This window comes from Misgurnus anguillicaudatus, chromosome 23 (genome assembly GCF_027580225.2).
Source record: "Misgurnus anguillicaudatus chromosome 23, ASM2758022v2, whole genome shotgun sequence".
Classification (NCBI taxonomy): domain Eukaryota; kingdom Metazoa; phylum Chordata; class Actinopteri; order Cypriniformes; family Cobitidae; genus Misgurnus; species Misgurnus anguillicaudatus.
Genome location: NC_073359.2, coordinates 3357640 through 3367681, shown reverse-complemented (window position 1 = coordinate 3367681; position 10042 = coordinate 3357640). Strand labels below are relative to the sequence as shown.

Sequence of the window (10042 nt, the reverse complement as noted above, 5' to 3'; positions counted from 1 at the left end):
CTGTGCCAAGGCCAAAGATGCGTTCCTCAGGTTTTTTTTGTCATTACCACCTGCTTCACAGCATCTGCAATAGTTGTGGCACCATCTGGAATGGATACAAGATCTAAAAATTGACAGAACAGCTGTCCTTCCTTGTCTGTATATCTGAAATATTTACGAAAAAAAATTCGTCTAATCCTGGTTTTGTTACACACACACAGGACGCCATCATGACCCTTTTAAAAATGAGGTATAAGAAGGTGACTGCTACTGTACCTGACATGGATATCTAATTGTTTTGTCACAGAGATGTCTGTGGACTCATCAATTTCCAAGCCAATAACCTTTGATGTTCTGATGGCTTCTAAAATGGGCTCCTCAACCACTTCACCCAGAATCTGTAACATTTTGTCCACAATCCTGTGGGACCTGTAGTTGGTCCTTTGATCAATCTAAAAAAAAAAATGTATTTGTAATTATTTGTAATCCATGACAGCAAAAGTACACTAATGAAATAAAAATTCTTACCTTCAATTTGGCAAAATATTCACAGCCTAAGGAGGTCTGCAAGATCCAGCAATGCCCGGTAATTTGTATGGTGTGCGATTTCATGCTTTACCAGCCAGTAAAGACATTTAAAGCCGCCAATTATGGCCTCATGCTCCACATTTAAAATGGGCTGAAATGCCACACTGATGGGCAGACCTTATAAACAAACATTCAGTAAGCTGTCACTGTTAGTTTAAATTTAATAATTAAATCACCCTAGCTTGTTATTCCTAAACAACTCAAACACTTACTTCGGCTTGATTGGGCTGCAATTCCAACACATGAAATGTGATTGGTTGAGCTCAAGTGTGAGTCCAAGTCATCACGCCTGTAGTTAGTGCCTCTATGAAAGGCCTTTGAGAGGGGCCACGTAATGCCCTTTGACGGTGCATCCTGCACAGTCTGCAAAACATCCCTAGGAACAATGCAATAACTCATCGTACGTCATATGAAGAATGCAGCAATTTTAGGTTGTGTTTTTCGGTCCATTTGGCTGTGTACAATGTGACAGAAAACATGTGCAATCATCAAACATATAAGACCTATGAACGCAACTAGCCTTAATAAGAAAACATTACACCTATCATAATAACTGCAGATGCTTCGAGCGAACAGTGTACAGATTATTATAGTATTTAAAGATCGTTTAGAATAATTATCTTACCTCGATGGCTACTCAGATAGCATGCAAACCATTTAAACAATGTTAAAAACAGTTGATTTGTCAATGTTAACTGCATTGAATCAATATCAGGTTTGCACCCTCAATTAATATTGAAAAAATATTGAGATTTCAAGAAACCACCATTATCGTGATCAGTGTTTGCTTTCGTTTGGTCCCTGACTCCTATTATTCACTAAGTTAAATCTTTCTTTTTTTTTAGTGTTTGTATGTGTATATGTAGAAACACATGTGCATTGGAAAAGAAAGATGTGTTTCAAAGTTAAGTTGAACCTGGTTGCTTTTTGTGAAGATGTCAAAATGATATAAAATTAAGCTGCTTTACATGATTATGTTGATCCATTTTTGACATTTATAATTGTTTTGGTTTGTAAATACACTGTGACAAGACAAACAGAAAAATTGCTGACACATTCAGACATCATTACTCGTCCTACGGGTCTCAACAATGGTGACAATCATCAAACAAATTCATATAAAACAATCAACTGCAATGCATGCTGGGAGTTATAAATTAGTTTAGTACTACGATGATACCCAGCATGCATTGCAGCATGAAGCTTTCTTTTGTTGATGGTCACCATTGATGAGATTCGTGGATCGATTCATGATGTCAGAGATAGATTCAGTAGTTTGACTTTAAATGTGTTTATATAATCCTCAAAATAACAGACCTGACACTGTTTCCAACTACTACTATAAAATAATTTTTTTGCATAACTTTAACAGTATTTCATTAATATCGCTTAGGTATATCTACAAGAATAAACTACTTGATAACATTAGATCTTTGTTTTCTTTGCAATAGCAGATGTATTTTAAAACACTGCTTTAACAGCCAAAGAAAACTTACCATTAAAACACAAGAGTCAAGGGCCCAACTGGAGCGGGCACTGATCGCGATAGTGGTGATTTGTTGACATTTCAATGTGTTTTCAATATTTGTGGAGGGTGCAAACGTGATATTGATTCAATGGTATTAACATTGACAAATCAACGGTTTTTGGCATTGTTTCAATGGTTGCATGCTATCTGGGTATCCATATTCTAGATGAACATCTTCCCCCAAAAAGGTTTTATTTTTCCCTGAATAAAGAATGTTGTAGAACGTCCGGTGAACGATGATAAATAGCGCGAAGATTGTAAAAACTGATTATTTCCCACTATTGATTACAATTCTTAATGGAGTGTAACTACTGTCACATGTCGAATGTGAGCAAGAGCGCTCTACAATTATATAGAATCAACAGGCAAGTGCAATCTAGCTAGCAGGTGAAGAACTCACACAACAAAATCACCAGATAACTTACTTTAAATGTGCTAGAACTATAAACTAATACAATAACAGGCTTAAATAAACCCAAAACATAAGTCTACTTACAGTTCTCACGGACACACGTACTGGCTAGTTATCCTCCAGTGACTGAAGCTTTTTTTCCCTCATTTCGGCCGTGTGACACGCGTGCCCGCTCACTGTGTCAAGCGCATCCACGCTATTCTCCGAGATGCACTTGACGGCAGCGGATTTTTTTAATTGTAAATTTTATTTATTTGTTTATTTATTTATTTATTTTTGGACGACCTTGTTAAGGCAGTAGGGTTTCCAAGCTTAGGCGGGCCGCCTTAACTATAAAGTGCTGCGGGAAACCCTGAGCATACTTAGATTACTTACAGTCTTGTTCAGAATAATGGCGGTGCAGTGTGGCTAGCCAGAGTGATCAAGGTTTTTGGTATATTTTTTTGTTGCTACGTGGCAAACAAGTTGCCGGTGGGTTCGGTGGATTCTCGGAGGGCGGATGGGGCCCGGCGTTCATGATGTGCACGCTCTTGGGGCTGTGCAATTGGGCAATTAGTTGAATTAGTTGAAAGGGGTGTGTTCAAAAAAATAGCAGTGTGGCATTCAATCACTGAGGTCATCAATTTTGTGAAGAAACAGGTGTGAATCAGGTGGCCCCTATTTAAGGATGAAGCCAACACTTGTTGAACATGCATTTGAAAGCTGAGGAAAATGGGTCGTTCAAGACATTGTTCAGAAGAACAGCGTACTTTGATTAAAAAGTTGATTGGAGAGGGGAAAACCTATAAAGAGGTGCAAAAATGATAGGCTGTTCAGCTAAAATGATCTCCAATGCCTTAAAATGGAGAGCAAAACCAGAGAGACGTGGAAGAAAACGGAAGACAACCATCAAAATGGATAGAAGAATAACCAGAATGGCAAAGGCTCAGCCAATGATCACCTCCAGGATGATCAAAGACAGTCTGGAGTTACCTGTAAGTACTGTGACAGTTAGAAGACATCTGTGTGAAGCTAATCTATTTTCAAGAATCCCCCGCAAAGTCCCTCTGTTAAAAAAAAGGCATGTGCAGAAGAGGTTACAATTTGCCAAAGAACACATCAACTGGCCTTAAGAGAAATGGAGCAACATTTTGTGGACTGATGAGAGTAAAATTGTTCTTTTTGGGTCCAAGGGCCACAGGCAGTTTGTGAGACGACCCCCAAACTCTGAATTCAAGCCACAGTACACAGTGAAGACAGTGAAGCATGGAGGTGCAAGCATCATGATACGGGCATGTTTCTCCTACTATGGTGTTGGGCCTATTTATCGCATACCAGGGATCATGGATCAGTTTGCATATGTTAAAATACTAAGAGGTCATGCTGAAGAGGACATGCCCTTGAAATGGTGGTTTCAACAAGACAATGACCCAAAACACACTAGTAAACGGGCAAAGTCTTGGTTCCAAACTAACAAAATTAATGTTATGGAGTGGCCAGCCCAATCTCCAGACCTTAATCCAATTGAGAACTTGTGGGATGATATCAAAAATGCTGTTTCTGAAGCAAAACCAAGAAATGTGAATGAATTGTGGAATGTTGTTAAAGAATCATGGAGTGGAATAACAGCTGAGAGGTGCCACAAGTTGGTTGACTCCATGCCACACAGATGTCAAGCAGTTTTAAAAAACTGTGGTCATACAACTAAATATTAGTTTAGTGATTCACAGGATTGCTAAATCCCAGAAAAAAAAAATGTTTGTACAAAATAGTTTTGAGTTTGTACAGTCAAAGGGAGACACTGCTATTTTTTTAACACACCCCTTTCAACTAATTGCCCAATTGCACAGCCTTAAGAGCGTGCATATCATGAATGCTGGGTCTTGTTTGTTTTCTGAGAATCTACTGAACCTACTGGTAACTTGTTTGCCACGTAGCAATACAAAATATACTAAAAACCTTGATTATTCTGGTTAGTCACATTGTACTGCCATTATTTTGAACAAGACTGTACATAACATTCAGAAATACAATAAATGGTTGATAAAGCACAATTACCTGTCAAGAAGAAATGTGTCAAGCTCTGCATCCAGCTAGAACCCTTTAAAAGCTCATAGATCCCTCCACCTTTCAAATGCTGGTCTGATATTGATCCTAGTTTCATTACAGGTCGCTTTCTATATTCGTTTCCTTCTTTTCCTTGGTTGTTTTCTTTTAATTGGTTGTTCTCCTAGCTCTGGTTGTTAGCCAAGGAATCGGAAGTTTGTTAGTGAATGTTCTCTCCGCCATCACGCTGCGTTCAATCCAAGGTGGATGCATGTGATATTAGGCTTGTTCGACTTCACGCAGCGCCACAAGAACCGACAGCCAGATGACGTACAGCGAGACGAAATTAGACTTTGTATGATTTCTCTAATCATTTTCGCTGCACCTTCACGTCGTTCGGCTGTCGGTTCTTGTGGTGCTTCATGAAGTCAAACAAGCCTCATGTAACACAAGCACGGGGGGGACTCTGTGGCGTGTGCAGGAACTGTGATTGACAGGTAGATTTTACACACCCCTGTGCTGATTGGACCAGATGAACCGAGAGCGGTGGATTTTTGCTAACCAAATAACAGGCTCTATGTGGAGGTAGAAGCGTTTTTTTCTTAAACTGTCTAATTTATGTTGTTCTTTTGGAGCATAGTGTCGGTTTCAGTGAATATGATCCAAAAAAATCTTGCCGACTGCAGCTTTAATGGAATATTCCATTTTCTTAAAAGAAAAATCCAGATAATTTACTCACCACCGTGTCATCCAAAATGTTGATGTCTTTCTTTGTTCAGTCGAGAAGAAATTATGTTTTTTTGAGGAAAACATAGCAGGATTGTTCTCATTTTAATGGAGTTCAATAGAGCCCAACATTTAATACTTAACTCAACACTTAACAGTTTTTTTCAACTGAGTTTCAAAGGACTATAAATGATCCCAAACGAGGCATAAGTGTCTTATCTAGCAAAACGATTGTCATTTTTGACAAGAAAAATAGAGAATATGCTATTTTAAACCACAACTCCCCGTCCAGGTCCGGTCCAGCCCGACCTAACGCAAATGCGTAGTGACGTAGGGAGGTCACGTGTTACATATATAAAACGCACATTTGCGGACCATTGTAAACAATAAACTGATACAAAGACATTAATTAGTATCAGTTGACATACAACAACGTAGGAGTGGTCCTCTTTCAACACACTTGTAAACACTGGGGCGTAGTTTCGCATTCGTCCTCTGTGACCTCTTGACGTCATATCGTATTGCGTGGGGTCACGCTGACACATCACAACCGGATCTAGACGAAAAGCTGTGGTTTAAAAGAGCATATTTTTTATTTTTCTTGTCAAAAATGACAATCATTTTGCTAGATAAGGCCCTTATGCCTCGTTTGGGATCATTTGTGGTCCTTTGAGACTTCGTTGAAAAATACTGTTGTTAAGTGTTGAGATAAGTATTAAATGTTGGGCTCTATTAAACTCCATTAAAATGAGAAAAATCCTGCAATGTTTTACTCAAAAAACATAATTTCTTCTCGACTGAACAAAGAAAGACATCAACATTTTGGATGGCATGGTGGTGAGTGGATTGTCTGCATTTTTCTTTTAAGAAAATGGACTATTCCTTTAAGTTGATCTAACTTTTCACTTGTTACAGTGTAAATGATAAAATAGATAGTTTCAGTCCTTGATGCGGATTGTTTTATTCTCAGCTATGACATCATCGCTGAGCTACTTTCAGTCTCACTGTGCAGCACTCATAGCTGATCATTAATATTGAAGTGAGATGCTACAAAATTACAGAAATGTTCAAGTACAAGAACACATCTTGGTTAGTTATTGCCTAATAAGTCAAATAAGTCACTGGCACAGCTTCTGCAGGTTTTAAAGTCAGGTGCCGGTGTGCCGCATTGTTTTGTGTACCATCATTACTGGGGAAACCCCTAAAAAAGAAGATGAGGAAACACAATCAAGGTGGAATTATTATTTTCTAACGCAAGTTGTACTTTAAATGTACTAACACAACCAAAAGTGAAAGTGTTGTAGCGCTGCCAGTGGCACTGAACGTCATAGCGCATCACTCAGAACTTTTGTGTTATTTTTAAAATAAGCACACAGCTGTCATGATGGTTATTTGCTGAGTAGGGCTGTGATAACGGCTGCAGTGAGACTGAAATCTGAGAATCACAGAAAAGTCAAATTCTGAATGTTCTGCCTTTTCTGAATATAACTGAGTTTGTGTCTTTTTTTCAGATGGACAAAATAAATGCTTAAATACATAAAACTGTAGGATACTGATTAAAACAAGGCTTGGCTTTCTGAAGGTTTGCTACTATAAATGTTTTAACACTCTGGGGTCGACCGCGGGCGCCGCAAACTCTTTATTTTTCAATCACTCTGCAAAGAGACTTAAATTACTCTGCTGATTTTTGACATACAGATATGATTTATACATCATTTAAAACGTTAAAGTGTCTATTTTTTTCTGTCCACTCCCAATAAAAACAGAATGTTGTGCTTTTCGCAAAATTAAGAAAATAAACATGATGCGCGTTTTGTTCTCTCTCCCTCAGTGAAGTCCTTTCAGAAACGCGTCAGAAAAATAAACTGTAACTTAATGAATACTTGTCATAGAAACAAAAGATAAATGTCTATATAATGATTGGAATGTCAGCTTTTGAATGATGTGAGATCGAAAACATATTGTCATTCGGTGTAAACTGTATGAGAAGGAGGAGAGGTACTGTCTTTCTCATGTTACCTGTTTATCTGTAATGAGATGAGATCGCCACACCCCCGCGCCATTGAAGTGAATGAGTAGAAACATCCATATGCATAACTCGTGCCTCCTGCAGTCAATGGATACGCAATCCACAATCCAGTCTCTCCACTCCTTGTTGTTTTATCCGAGTGCACCAAACATGACATCTACTGTAAATCCTTATTTACTTGCGTATGTGTGTCAGTATCTCCAGACGCGACTGTTATCTTTGTTATTCCGCCAAACATTTCACGCGATGGGAACGCACATACACAAACACACAGGAAACTCAACGCGCTTTTTGGTATTCTTATAAAATCCGCGATTGCAAACAGTACAATTCTTATTTAGTTGCGTCTGAGCATATATCTCCGCACAGCAAGTTTATTAAACACAGGATCACTCTCATGTGCTCACGTTCACTGCATTCATGATCAACATGTGAGGTAATGGCGGCGGCTGTAAACAAACATTGATAAGTTTATCACGCTTGTCCCTTGTTGTGTTTCTACTATAATGATTACAAAAACACAAATAAGAGTCCATACAACGATAGGCAGTTCTTCTTTTGAGCTTTTTACTGCACAAAAGTAAACCTCTCGCCGGCCAACCAAACACTAACCCTCTGTTCATTTTACGATGGCCAAACAGTACCTTTACCATGATTAGGGTACTATGGTTTTTAAAAGGTAACTTATACTTGTGAAATTAAAGGAATAGTCTACTCATTTTCAATATTAAAATATGTTATTACCTTAACTAAGAATTGTTGATACATCCCTCTATCATCTGTGTGCGTGCACGTAAGCGCTGGAGCGTGCTGCGAAGCTTCGATAGCATTTAGCTTAGCCCCATTCATTCAATGGTACCATTTAGAGATAAAGTTAGAAGTGACCAAATACATCAACGTTTTTCCTATTTAAGACGAGTAGTTATACGAGCAAGTTTGGTGGTACAAAATAAAACGTAACGCTTTTCTAAGCGGATTTAAAAGAGGAGCTACATTTTATGGCGTAATAGCACTTTTGGGAGTACTTCGACTCGGCGCAGTAACACCCTCCCTCTCCCATTATGAGAGGGAGAAGAGCAGCGGACTTTTCAGGCGAGTCCAAGTACTCCCAAAAGTGCTATTACGCCATATAATATAGTTCCTCTTTTAAATCCGCTTAGAAAAGCGCTACGTTTTAATTTGCACCACCAAACTTGCTCGTATAACTACTCGTCTTAAATAGGAAAAACGTTGATGTGTTTGGTCACTTCTAACTTTATCTCTAAATGGTACCATTGAATGAATGGGGCTAAGCTAAATGCTATCGAAGCGTCGCAGCGCGCTCCAGCGCTTACGTGCACGCACACAGATGATAGAGGAATGTATCAACAATTCTTAGTTAAGGTAATAACATATTTTAATATTGAAAATGAGTAGACTATTCCTTTAATAGAAAATATTTCAATAGAAATATATATACTATATATGATGTGTGTGTGTGTGTGTGTGTTTACATTATATTGAAAAGTAAACTTTTTCATGGTTTTACTATAAAGAAAGTTACATTCCTATTGAACATCCCCACAAGGCTCATTATGTGGCTCATTATGCAACTCTTTTGTTCCTCAGCTGTCAATCACTGATTATTCAGGAGCTTTCCCGCCTCCACACATACCGCCTTTCTCAAGCAAAAGTGTCTTAGAATTTGTAAATCAATATATTGTTTTATGTGAATGAGTAGGCCGACTGATTTTTTACATCATTTTGAAGAAAAAACCCTAGACTACTAGATCCTGTTTTGAAAAGTCTTGGGAAAACATGTTTAGAATGAGCTTTGACAAATGTCAGTGCATGTCAAAACTTCTCCAGGGCCCTAAAAACCCCTTAGACCCCAGAGGGTTAATAAAGCTTTTTGGTACCTGCCTTTCTGAGATATTTATCCACATATTATATTTGTATTAAGACATTCACAGTCGTCAGATAAATGTTATCTTTTGAATATATTTCTCTGTTTTCTGTTTTGACTGCAGTATGTGGTAACACTTTCTATGAAGTCTGTGTTTATAATGCATTATTGCAGGCATATTCCCCTATAATAAACATTATTATACTATATGTTGTATTCTCTAATAAACAATCATTACAACAGTTACAATACATTATTTGTGGTTGTACCATTTATGAGTATGATGATTTATGACACATGAGGAACTCCACATTGTTATCTTGTATTATAAGTACATGTTGTCATGTATTTTAAATTTCATATATTTACATTGTATAATATCTTACTACATCTTTGCATTTCTCACTTGACCTAAAGCAGTAAATAAACCATATGTCTTCTTATAAACATCCACAATGCTTTACATACAAATAACTGAAACAAACAGAAAGCTACAGATTGGGCTTTAATGTTCTTTAAAAGGAAAACTTCAGGAAAATGTGTCAGAAATGTCCAACATATGTTTGTTACCAGCCTTACTCCTCAATATTTATACCCAATCATTAAAATGGCACTCATAATACTGGCAAAGGCTTTAGTGGATCTTTTGTAGAGCATCAATGATCAGTGTACTGGCAATGTCTTGTAAACTCAACTATATCTTTAGTCAAACCTGGCCAGAAAAAATGCTTACTAATTCTGTGACACATTTTGAGTCGTCCCAGATGACCTGCCCAAAGTTTAGATTGTCTCATTTTTAAACATGTCCTCCATACACTAAAAGAAAGAACCATTTAAAAATTTTCGAAACAGAAGATTATTATGACAAAA

At 37.7% G+C, this 10042-nt stretch overlaps 1 protein-coding gene and 1 long non-coding RNA gene across 2 annotated transcripts in view; both read left to right on the top strand.

Moving 5' to 3' along the window:
- Nucleotides 1–7208, top strand: part of LOC141359344 (uncharacterized) — a 36441-nt gene extending 29233 nt beyond the window's left edge. Inside the window, exon 2 of the long non-coding RNA XR_012365787.1 lies at nt 6770–7208. This is a non-coding gene — a long non-coding RNA (uncharacterized lncRNA). The remainder of the gene's footprint in view (nt 1–6769) is intronic.
- Nucleotides 1–10042, top strand: part of LOC129453634 (uncharacterized) — a 213392-nt gene that overhangs the window by 150248 nt on the left and 53102 nt on the right. The window lies entirely within an intron of this gene.